The sequence below is a fragment of the Mustela putorius genome, unplaced genomic scaffold (genome assembly GCF_011764305.1).
Source record: "Mustela putorius furo isolate JIRA1106 unplaced genomic scaffold, ASM1176430v1.1 tig00003850_pilon_pilon_pilon, whole genome shotgun sequence".
NCBI classification, from domain to species: Eukaryota; Metazoa; Chordata; class Mammalia; order Carnivora; family Mustelidae; genus Mustela; species Mustela putorius.
In genome coordinates, this window is record NW_025422002.1 from 6199324 (window position 1) to 6210279 (window position 10956).

General features: G+C 38.8%; 1 long non-coding RNA gene across 1 annotated transcript; it reads right to left on the bottom strand.

Moving 5' to 3' along the window:
* Positions 1-240: 240 nt before the first annotated feature.
* Positions 241-9720, bottom strand: LOC106005416. Its single transcript, XR_001178748.2, has 5 exons — positions 9642-9720; positions 7885-7969; positions 3273-3347; positions 1079-1204; positions 241-413 (listed from the first exon to the last, which is right to left on the bottom strand). It is a non-coding gene; the product is annotated as an uncharacterized LOC106005416 (long non-coding RNA).
* Between the last annotated feature and the right edge of the window lie 1236 nt (positions 9721-10956).

A 10956-nucleotide genomic window follows, 5' to 3' on the forward strand; every position in this document is an offset into this window, starting at 1 on the left:
ACATTCTGGGGATGAGATGAAGGCCTGGACTTGTGTGGAAGCAACCAGAGTGGAATTGCCTGGGACACGTAGAAGAGGCAGGAATTGGTGATATGATGTGGAAGTGATGCAGAGGGAGGAACCAAGAAATAAGCACATGAAAGAATGAAGTGGTCTAAGGTTGAGAACCAGGTTAGAAGATTGTGTTACCCCATTTTACGGAAATGGAGACTTTAAGAAGAAGACCATATTTGGGCTTAGACATGTGATGTTTTAGTCTATGATTCTGTTGACAAGCTGACATAGACAGGATTAGTGGTCAGGTGAAGACTTGCCTGAATGTGGGGTCCTCTGAAGCCTCATATTGGTTGATGTCAGGAGGTTGTAGTCAATACACTTGACTGAAACTTGCTATTCTGTGGCAACACTCAGTCCTAATGGGAATAAGATAAATGTGTAAGAACAGTAAGGCCTGTGCATATTGATGAGGTGTGTAGATTTTGCATAGACCGAGAGAAAATGTAGCAATACCCCTTCCTGACTTTAGACTATATAGACATTACCTTTTCAGGGCAAAGTACGGTAGCAGAAAGTTGGAATCTTATATATCTGCATTTAAATTCCAATGTTACCATTTCCTGTGCTTTCTAAGGATTAGGATAACCTAGTGGTTAAAGGCATGAACTCCAGAACTGAACCAACTGGGTGCAAATCCTGGCTTTATCACTTAGTAGTTGTGTGACTCTACACTAGTTAAACTCTCTGTGCCTCTATTTTCTAATCTCTAAAATTGGGATAGAAGTAGAACCCATTACATAGGGTAGTATCAAGGATCATTTGAGTTACTCTAAGTAAAATACGAGGGCTTTGTAAGTACTAGGTGATAATAATCATCATCTTTATTTAGGGGGGTCACTAGTTTGAATCATGTTTAGCATCTAGAGGATTCAGTATCGTGATCTGTAAAGGTGAAGTTGATAAGCTGAAAAGAAATCTGCTGCCCTTTTTTTCCCAAAAGTGATATGCGTTCCATTTTAAGTGGGCTCTGGTTTTTGCTTCATATGTTTACTTGATGTCTTCATGGCTTATTATACTTTACCTTTTGATAATCCATTTCTTTTCTTCAGGCTCACTGCTACTAAGGCAGTATCCAGATGAAATAGAAGTTTTGACACCTCTAATGTGAATCCTCTGTCCCCAATGTGTTAGGTTCGTTCACTTGCAACTGATAGAAAAAAAAAAAAATCAAGCAAACATTACCAAGAGCTCATGCTGCTGAGAAGTCTGGGGGTCATTTTACCTCTTGGTATGACTGGATCTGGAAGATCAAATACTGTCATTGGAACTCCATCTCTTTCTTCCTTTTTTGCCTCTTTCTGCTCTATGGGGATTTCTAGATGAAATATATACCTTAGAATACCTGTTTATGAGCTCAAGGAAGGGATTTGAACTATCTCTACTTTGGTGACAAGCTCCACTCCTTAATCAACCATTTTATTCAGAGTAATGCTTTGCTGTGCTTGGCCTGACCTGGGTTACATGCCACTTTTATGGACAGGACCCAAGTATGTAGTCAGGAAAAGTCAAACAAAGGCTCCTGGGAGGTCTGGAAAGATACCTACTCTAATCGATCATATCCACTTTGTTATCTACAAGTGTAGGCTGGGAATGTTTCCCTCCCTGTGGTTGAATACAGAAACCACAACGACATTGCTCTTTTTATTCTTTCTGGTTTGGTTTCTTGTCAGTTAAAACAAAAATGATGCAATATCTTCTAAAAGTCAGTGTACCTGGAATAGTAAAAGGAATACCAGGTGTGGTTTGAGTTAGTCCCTGGGGCTTGGATGTCCAGGAACATTTGAAACCTTAGGCTGGTTGAAAGTTCCTGGAAACAGGCTGTAGATCGCTTTCTCTAACTTTTCCAGGAAACGTGCAGATCAACAAATTAATCTTCCTGGCTACTTTAATATCCTCATGTCTGAGGATTAAATGCTTCCCAACAATGCTTAATTTTAATTAATTTTAATTTTTCATGCATAATTCCAAAACAGCGATAGTTTCTGTTTTAATTCTAAGTAATTAAAGCTGTTCCTTCTACTCCCCTTCTGTTCCCCCTCTTCCTCTTCTTCCTCCTCCTTGTACACTGGGTAAGCAGTGTTAATGTTGGTAATACTGTGTTGCTTTGAGCACATGGTTCTGGTCACCCTAAATTCTCCCTGATCTCATTCTTTGTTCTGGATTTCAGATCCTCTGTGTCTAATGTATTATTCACTGTATGATTCTCACAGAATAAGATGTATTATTTACAAAGTTGTAGGATTTTTGAGATTCCACAAGGTTTCTTGTGAATTTGTAAAGAGCAGGCTTGGCTAGACTGGCTTGCTGCCAGACCACTTGAAACCAGCATCCTGATATAAGGACTTCTTTATCCTCTGGATGATGCTTTGTTTCTAATCCTTGCATATTCCAGCAAGAGATATTTTGATGCTTTGTATGTTAATATGACCTATCAATTCTATCCCTCTGTAATTTCCAGAATTTATAGAATCAATGACATTCGGCTCTAAGCATCATCATAAACTAAATCAAGGACTATGTACAGTCCCTGGTATTTGTTTGGTTGAACTCATTCTCCAGAAAAGCATACAAGAGTGGGTTTACCACTGGAGGGCAGTAGGGTGATGCAACCCAGAGCGGAGAGTCTGTGGGCATTTCTGTTTGTCTTACCTTGTGAAAAAATTGGTTTTACAACTTTTTAAAAAAGGCTTTTATCCTTTGTCACTGGACTATGCTGAGCTCAGACAGGCTAAGATGCTGCTCTTTCTAATTCCAATAATGCTTTTGATTTCTGTAGCTTGTGGTGTGCAGGTAAATGCTTAACAACCAATTCTGGGGGTTCGGGAGAAGAGGGAGAAGCCCTGATTTGCAGCATTTGCTATTTTCTGTGGTATAAATACTTGCATTGTGTCTGATTTGAAACTACTGATTTGATGTCAGTGAGTGTGGTGTTAAGAAGAGATGCATACAAATGGGCTCATAGAAGGCAGCTCTAGCATACCCCGACCAGCTGTGGTCACCTGTCATTTAGAGTCTATGCTGTTAGTTTTGTGTTTATTTTTAATTTTATTTTAAATTTTTATTTTATTTATTTATTTTTATTATGTTAGTCACTATAACATACATCATTACTTTTTGATGTAGTGTTCCAAGAGTCATTGTTTATGTATAACACTCAGTGCTCTGTGCGATGGCTTAACTCTTTCTTAACAATCTGAAAAACAGAGAATGCATACCTGATAATTTTGGTCTCTCCGACATGGCGCCCAGCACAGTGCCTTAGACATGTTAACTTTTTTGATAAAAATTTTCTGTAGAAGGATAACATGGATACAAAGCAATGATGAAATTATCAGTGAATTAACAATTGAATTATAATGAAACGTTAGAATTATAGTGTGGCCAGCGCCTAGTTCAAGAAATAGTATGTCACCAGCATCCCAGAAGCCCCCATGTACCTCCTGCAGTCATTAACTTCCTTCTGTCCTGAGTTCTACGTCCATAGATTTGTTTCACCTATTTTTTTTTTTTTTTTGCAATTTCATAAAAATGCAGCCAAATAGTACCCAGTCTGTTATGTCTGGCTTCTTTCACTACTCATCGTGTTGTTTGATTTATTCATTTGGTTATAGATACTTGGATTTCAGTGAAACTGCTGTATATAGCATTTTACTGCATGAATATACTACAATTTATTATGCCTTCTGCTTTTTCTTTAATTGAGATTGTTTTTTAATTGAGGTGTAATTGACATAACATAGTAGTTTCAGGTGTGTAAAGTAATGGTTCAATATTGTATATATGGTAAATTGATTACCACAATAAATCCAGTTAACATCCATCACCACACACTGTTGCAAATCTTTTTTTCTTGTGATGAGAGCTTTCAAGATTCATTCTCCTCATTGTTTTCAAATATGCAGTACAGTATTACTGTACATTAGTCACCATGCTATACATTATACATGTATAATAGTCACCATGCTATACATTACATCTCCTGACTTACTCACTTTATAACTGGAAGTTTCTTCTATTTGAAACTCTTCCCTCATTTGCTCACATCCCAACTTCCTACCTCAGGCAGTCACCTCTCTATATCACTAAGCTTGAGTTTTTTTGTTTTTTATTTTTTGGGGTTTTTTGGGGGATGTGTGTGTGTGTGTGTGTGTGTGTGTATGTGTGTGTTAAAATTCAACATGTAAGTGAAATCTTATGATCTTTATCTTTTTCTGTCTGACTTCGTTCACTTAACAAAATGCCCCCAAGTTTTGTCCATGTTGTCACAAATGACAAAATTTCATTTTTTATGGCTGAGTAATATTCTTCTGTGTGTGTCTGTGTGGTTGTATGTATCTATAGATCTCACATTTCCTTTTATCACTCATCAAATGATGGACATTTAGGTTGTTTCTATATGTTACCTATTATAAATAACACTGCAGAGAACATAGGGGTGCATATATCTTTTCAAATTAGTGTTTTGTTTTCTTCCAATAAAAGTCTAGAAGTGGAATTGCTGGATCATTTGGTAGTTCTATTTTTAATTTTTTGAGGTACCTCCATACTCTTTTCCATGGTAGCTTTGCTAATTTACATTCCTACCAAAGTGCACAAAGTTTCCCTTTCCTTTACATCTTTGCTAGCACTGATTATTTGTTGTCTTTTTGATAATAGCCATGGGAGGTAATGTCTCATTATGGTTTTGGTTTCCATTTCCCTGATGATTAATGATGTTGATTGTCTTTTCGTGTATCTGTTGGCCATCTGTTGTATTCTTTGGAAAAAATATTTATTCAGATTCTCTGTTTATTTATAAATAGAATTATTTCTTTCTTTGCTATTGAGTTGTAAGTGCTTTATATATTTTGGATATTAATCCTTATCAGATAAAATACTTAGAAAAATATTCTCCTATTCAGTAGGTTGCCTTATTTTGTTGATGATTTCCTTTGCTATGGAGAAGTTTTTCATTTGATGCAGTCTTATTTGTTTAGTTTTTGCTTGTGTTGCCTTTGCTTTTGGTGTCAAATCAAATCATCCATAACATTGATATCAAAGAGTTTACCACCTGTATTTTCTTCCAGGAGTTTTATGGTTTCAGGTCTTTTATTCAAATCTTTGATCCATTTTGAGTTTTTTTTGTGTATTTTTAATTCTTGTTTTAAGACAAAAATGTAGTTTCATTCCTTTGCATTTGTGTATCCAATTTACCCAACACCATTTATTGAAGAGACTTGTTATTTTACTCATTGTATATTATTGGCTCCTTTGTGGTACATTAATTGACCATATGTGGATAGTTTATTTCTGGGCTTTCTAGTCTATCCCACCGATGTGTCTATCTGTTGTTGTTGTTGTTGCTTTTATTAAGATCTTATTTATTTGAGAGAGAGAGAGAGCATAAGCAGGTGGAGGGGCAGACTGGAGAGGGAGAAGCAGACTCCTTACTGAGCAAGGAGCCCCATAGGAGACTCAATCCAGGGACTCTGGGATTAAGACCTGAGCTGAAGGCAGACACCCAACTGACTGAGCCACTGAGGCACCCCCTATGTATCTCTGTTTATGCCAATACAGAAACTCTTTTATTACAATGATTTTGTGATAGGGTGTGAAATTAGGGAACATGATGCTTTCTTCCATTTTGTTCTTTCCCAAAACTGGGTACCCTGTTGAGGGTGATTTTTGGTTCCATACAAATTTTAAAACTGTTTGTTATATTTATGTGAAAAATGCCACTGGACTTTTGATAGAGATGACTTTGAATCTGTAGATTGCTTTGGTGTATAAACATTTTGACAATATCAATTGTTTCCATTAACACAATATTTTTCCATTTATTTATGTCTTTTAAATTTTTTCATTAATGTATTTTAATCTTTAATGTATAGTTCTTACTTAGATTTATTCCTAGGCATTTTATTTTTTGATACAATTGTAAACTGGATTTTTAAAATTGTTTTTCTTATGGTTTGTTTTTGGTGTATAGAAATACAAATTTTTTTGTATATTGGTGTTGTACCCTGCACTTTCCTAAATTTGTTTATTCTAATAGTTTTTTGGAGGAGTCTTTAGGGTTTTCTATATGTAGATATTGTCATCTTCAAATAATGAGAGTTTTACTTCTTTTCAATTTGGATGCCTTTTAGTTCTTTTTATTTAATTCTTCTGGGTTGTACTTTCAATACTATATTGAGTAGGAGTATCAAGAGTAGGTATTTGTGTCTTGTTCCTGATCTTAGAGGAAAAGTTTTTGGCTTTTCATCACTAAGTATGATGTTGGCTGTTAGTTTGTCATATATGGTCTTTACTATGTGGAGGTACATTTCTTCTATATCCACTTTGTTGAGAGTCCTTTTCATAAATGGATGTTGAATATTGTCAAATGCATTTTCTGCACCTTTTGAAATGATTGTGACTCTTATCTTTCATTTTTTTAATATAGTATATTACACTGATTAATTTGCATGTATGGAACCAACCTTGCAAAGCTAGAATAAACCCCACTTGATCATGGTCTATGATCCTTCTAATGTATTGTTAAATTGGATTTGCCAATATTTTGTTGAGCGTCTTTGCATCTGTGTTCTTCAGAAATACTGGCCTGTAGTATTCTTCTTCTTTTTTTTTTTTTGTAATTTTTTCCCCAGTGTTCCAAAATTCATTGTTTATGCACCACACCCAGTGCTCCATGCAATACGTGCCCTCCTTAATACCAACTACCAGGCTCACCTAACCCCCCACCCCCATCCCCTCCAAAACCCTCAGTCTGTTTCTCAGAGTCCACAGTCTCTCATGGTTCATCTCCCCCTCCGATTTCCCCCAACTTACTTCTCTCCATCTCCCAGTGTTCTCAATGTTATTCCTTATGCTCCACAAGTAAATGAAACCATATGATAATTGACTCTCTGCTTGACTTAGTTCACCTAACTTGGGGGCCGGGGGCAGAGAGTGGGAGGGGAAGGGTTGGGAGGGAAAAGATATGAAGAGCACTTCCTGCGGGAGACTGTACCTGGTTTGAGACCTAGAAAATGAGATAGGGAGGGAGCATTTTTCAGGCTGAGGGAATAGCATGTGCCATGAACCAGAGAAGGTAGAGGTGGGTCAATGAAATAGAGGAATGGGAGATGATTTTCACAGTATAGTTAAAGCCTAGTGTGGACAGGGTAATAAACGGTGAATAAAGGTGAATAAACACAAGACTGAAAAGGAAGTTAGAATCAGATCATGGAGAGATTTTGTACTCTTTCACAAAAACCATGATAAAATTTGAACATTTTAAGCAAAATTGGCTAATGCATTCTCCAGTTTTGGTGAATGGAGCAGATGGAGACTTCTGGCATAATCAAGGAGGGGCCTAAAATCTTGACCTTGGGAATAACATTTTCGGACCACATCTAGAAACTAGGATCAATGATCAGAATTTTGATATTATTGTGTCCTGATAAACCAGGTCTCTTGTGGACAAAGGAAGAGAGGTGTAAGCTCTAGTTTTATTGTTGGCTGGTTTCCACAGTGTAAATATTCCTAACCAGTGTGCCAGTGTGTTCAGTTGCTGAAACTTTAACAATCGGCTTTTGCAAGCCATATGAGCCTACCTCAGTACCACTAGCTTTGCCACCAGGTTTACTCAAGGACAGAGCTCCTGAAGATTGCATTAGAGATCCTTAACCAGTAGCTCTTGAACTTTACCACACATCACTATAACCAAGGGCACCTGTTCAAGCAGAGTTGCTGGGACCCATCCCCAAAGTTCAGTTCATTGCATCTGGGGTGGGGTCTGAAAGTTTGCATTTCTCACAGGTCTGTAGGTGATAAATCTGGGGACCATGCTTTGAGGACCATTACCTTCAAATCAGCCTTTTGTTCCTGTTCCTCGACGAGATTATTTCCAGATTTTTATGGAGGGGATGAGCCTGTAGAATATTGTTCCCTTTGTATGGATAAGAAGGAAATGACACAGAGTTTCATGTTAGTCATGAAAGAGAAGACATTAATGGCAACATCATGCTATAGAAGGAATCAATATTTAAACCAAGAATATTTGGATCGAGTATTGCCTTTGTTGGATAGACATAAGTGGGTTTTTCTGACTGAATTGCAGATGATTCTCCTAACTACAAAATAGGGATTCAGATACCTATGTGATGGGTTTGTTATAATGATCATGTGAAGCAAATTATCAACTATTGTTCCTCACAGCAAACTATCATTTATAACCACAAACGGCTATACAGATGTTAGCTATTGTTCCAGAGATGATCAAGTCCAAAGCTAAAGCTCAGAGAGGTAAAACGATTACATAGCTAGAAGCAAGGCCTGCTCATTTTCAATTTAGTGGACTTTCTCTTACATTAGTGGTTTTCAAATATTTCTTTTAGCCAAGGGACCTTTTCTTTGAATGGAACCCTGGTAGGAAGAGCAATATAGGAAATGATGAAAGAGGAGGTGGTCTTATTAAAGTAGCAGAAGGTCACAAGGCCTGTAGCGCTGCCGCAGTGCCCCTGAAGTCTTGAGGGGTCAGAGTCGAGTGTGGAAACCTGAGTGCTCGCCTGCAGTTTTCTGGAAGCAATGTCTGAATGAGGCAACAGTAAGCAGGAATGGGCAAGTTCGGCACCTGTGGGCCTCCTGTTGGCAGCACACGAGTATCAACTGATGGAGCTTTGAAAAGTTCCATTGCTTAGGCTACACCCCACACCAACTCTATCCGAAAACCTGGAGCATGAACAGTTGTCTACACCTGTAAGTTCCCTAGGGGATTTTAGTGTGCAGCTCAGGTTGATAACCAACCATACACCAGTGGTTCTCAAAGTGTGATCCCCAGACCACCAGCATCAGCCTTGCTTGGAGCTTGTTAGAAATGCAAATGTTCAGCCTCCGCCCCAAACTCTGCATCAGAAGACTCTGGGGTTAGGGCCTAGACATCTGTGTTTGAACAAGCTCTGCAGCTTTAGCAGCTCTAGGCCTGGTAAAGACCCACTACAGTTGTTTCTGAAATCAGAGGCCACTTCTGTTATCTGACAAAGTAGAGATACAGATGGCTGATTGTGTTCTCAGTATTGTCTAGTGTAACACCTGGTTGAGTATATGTATGTGTGTGTGTTTAATTTTTACAATTGGGGAGAATAAAGTGATACATATATTTGTAATGTGTATTTGTTATTTTTGTTGATTTTGTTTCTCAGTTTAACTGGAATTCCTGTGAGGAAATTAGAAAGTGAGGGAGATTTTGCATGTCAGGAAAGAAAGGAACAGGGCTAGATTTGGGAGAGACAAAGGAACCATGGGGGAAGATGTGGAATGCTGGATCTGGGGAAGAAGGAGAAATAGAGGCCACTCTAACTGTAAGTAAGAAAAAAAATCCATGTAGAAAATGGTGAGTGTACCAGAACTAACGTGGGCCAAGAGCCTAATGGTCCCCAGTCATGTGCCTTAATTTACCGTATGGCTGACATGAGTTCATCAGTTCCCTGTCTCAGTTTTCTCGTTCAACCAGATTTTTCTGCTAGGTTACCTAATGGTTCCGTGGGTTCCCTTCCCAGTACGGACTACAGGTTGTAATTACTCTTTTGGTGTGTGAGTTTGCAGTTATTACATATACAGACCATAAACTCCGTATCACAGCCAGTGTCCAAGTTGGCCCCCGGAGATTCCAACCTTCTTGCAATCCAGTCTGTGCATCGTCCCCTCCCACAGTGACTAGGCCTAACCTTTATGACCAATAGAGTGTTGTGAAAGTGACAGATTGTGACTTCGGAGGTTAGTTCGGTGGCTTGCCCTTTTGTGTATCACTCTGTCACGTTGTGAGAATGCTGAAGCAGCCCCAGAGAAGAATCTGTGTTGTAAGAGCTCCTGACACGTTCTGGAATAAAATTGCCCTGTGAATGAGCTGTACTGGAATCAGATCTCCCAGTCCCAGTCTAGCTTTCAGCTAGGTGCAGATGTGGCCGACATCTTGACTAGAAACTCAGGAGAAGCCCAAATCAGAACTGCCCAGCTAAAATACTCCTGAGTTATTTACCTGAAAAGAGTGTAAGACAACAAAATGTCATTGTTGTTATTTTACTGTTACTGTTATTATTAGCTGCTGAGTTTAGAAACTAATGCACTCAAGGAAGGTGGGGTTACTGTGTTTTGCTCTCTACTGCTTCCTCAGAACTTAGCACAGTGCTTAGCTTACATTGTAAGTTCACTACATACTGTTTCAGCATTTGAATGTTTTCTCCCTCCCCCCATTTCACACGCACATAAACCCATTCTCTCTCCAGAAACCCACCTCTCTCCAGTTTGGCTCACCTTATCCTCAGTAGGCTTTGTGCTTCTCCATCATGTTCCTTGATTTGATTTTGAGTCCTTGCCTGTGCCGGATGTGATCAGCAGCCATTGGATAAGCCTTATAAATAGAGTAATGTCTAAATTATATTTACACTTCAAAACTCTGCTCCAGTCCCTATAAAGCTTCCCTGATCACTACAATATGCAGAACATACCCTCTCTTCTCCACACGATCAGTCAGGGTTCCTGCAAATGGCAAACTCGGATTTATTAAAAACTAATTTAATAAATGGCCTGCTTACAAAGGTGCAACCAGCATTGAGGAAAACCAAGAAGGGATGGTGAAGCACCCTGAGGCTAGTGATAGCTGGAAACCATTACCAGCTGTAGACTGAAGGGAAAGTAGAGGAGTGGTGACGTACACCTAATGGGAGCCTGTAGTAAAGGGGCAGGCAGGAACCAGGGAAATAAACACGTTTGCCTCACTTATTCTGCCCTCTTGTTCTCCTACTGGCCCTCCCCGCCACTGAATCCAATCAGAATCTGGAATCAGGGGTCTGTTGGTGTATCCATATGGGTCAGCCTCATGGCCACACAATGGGTACAGACAGGATGGACAGGAGGTCTGGAAAGGCATATGGAAAA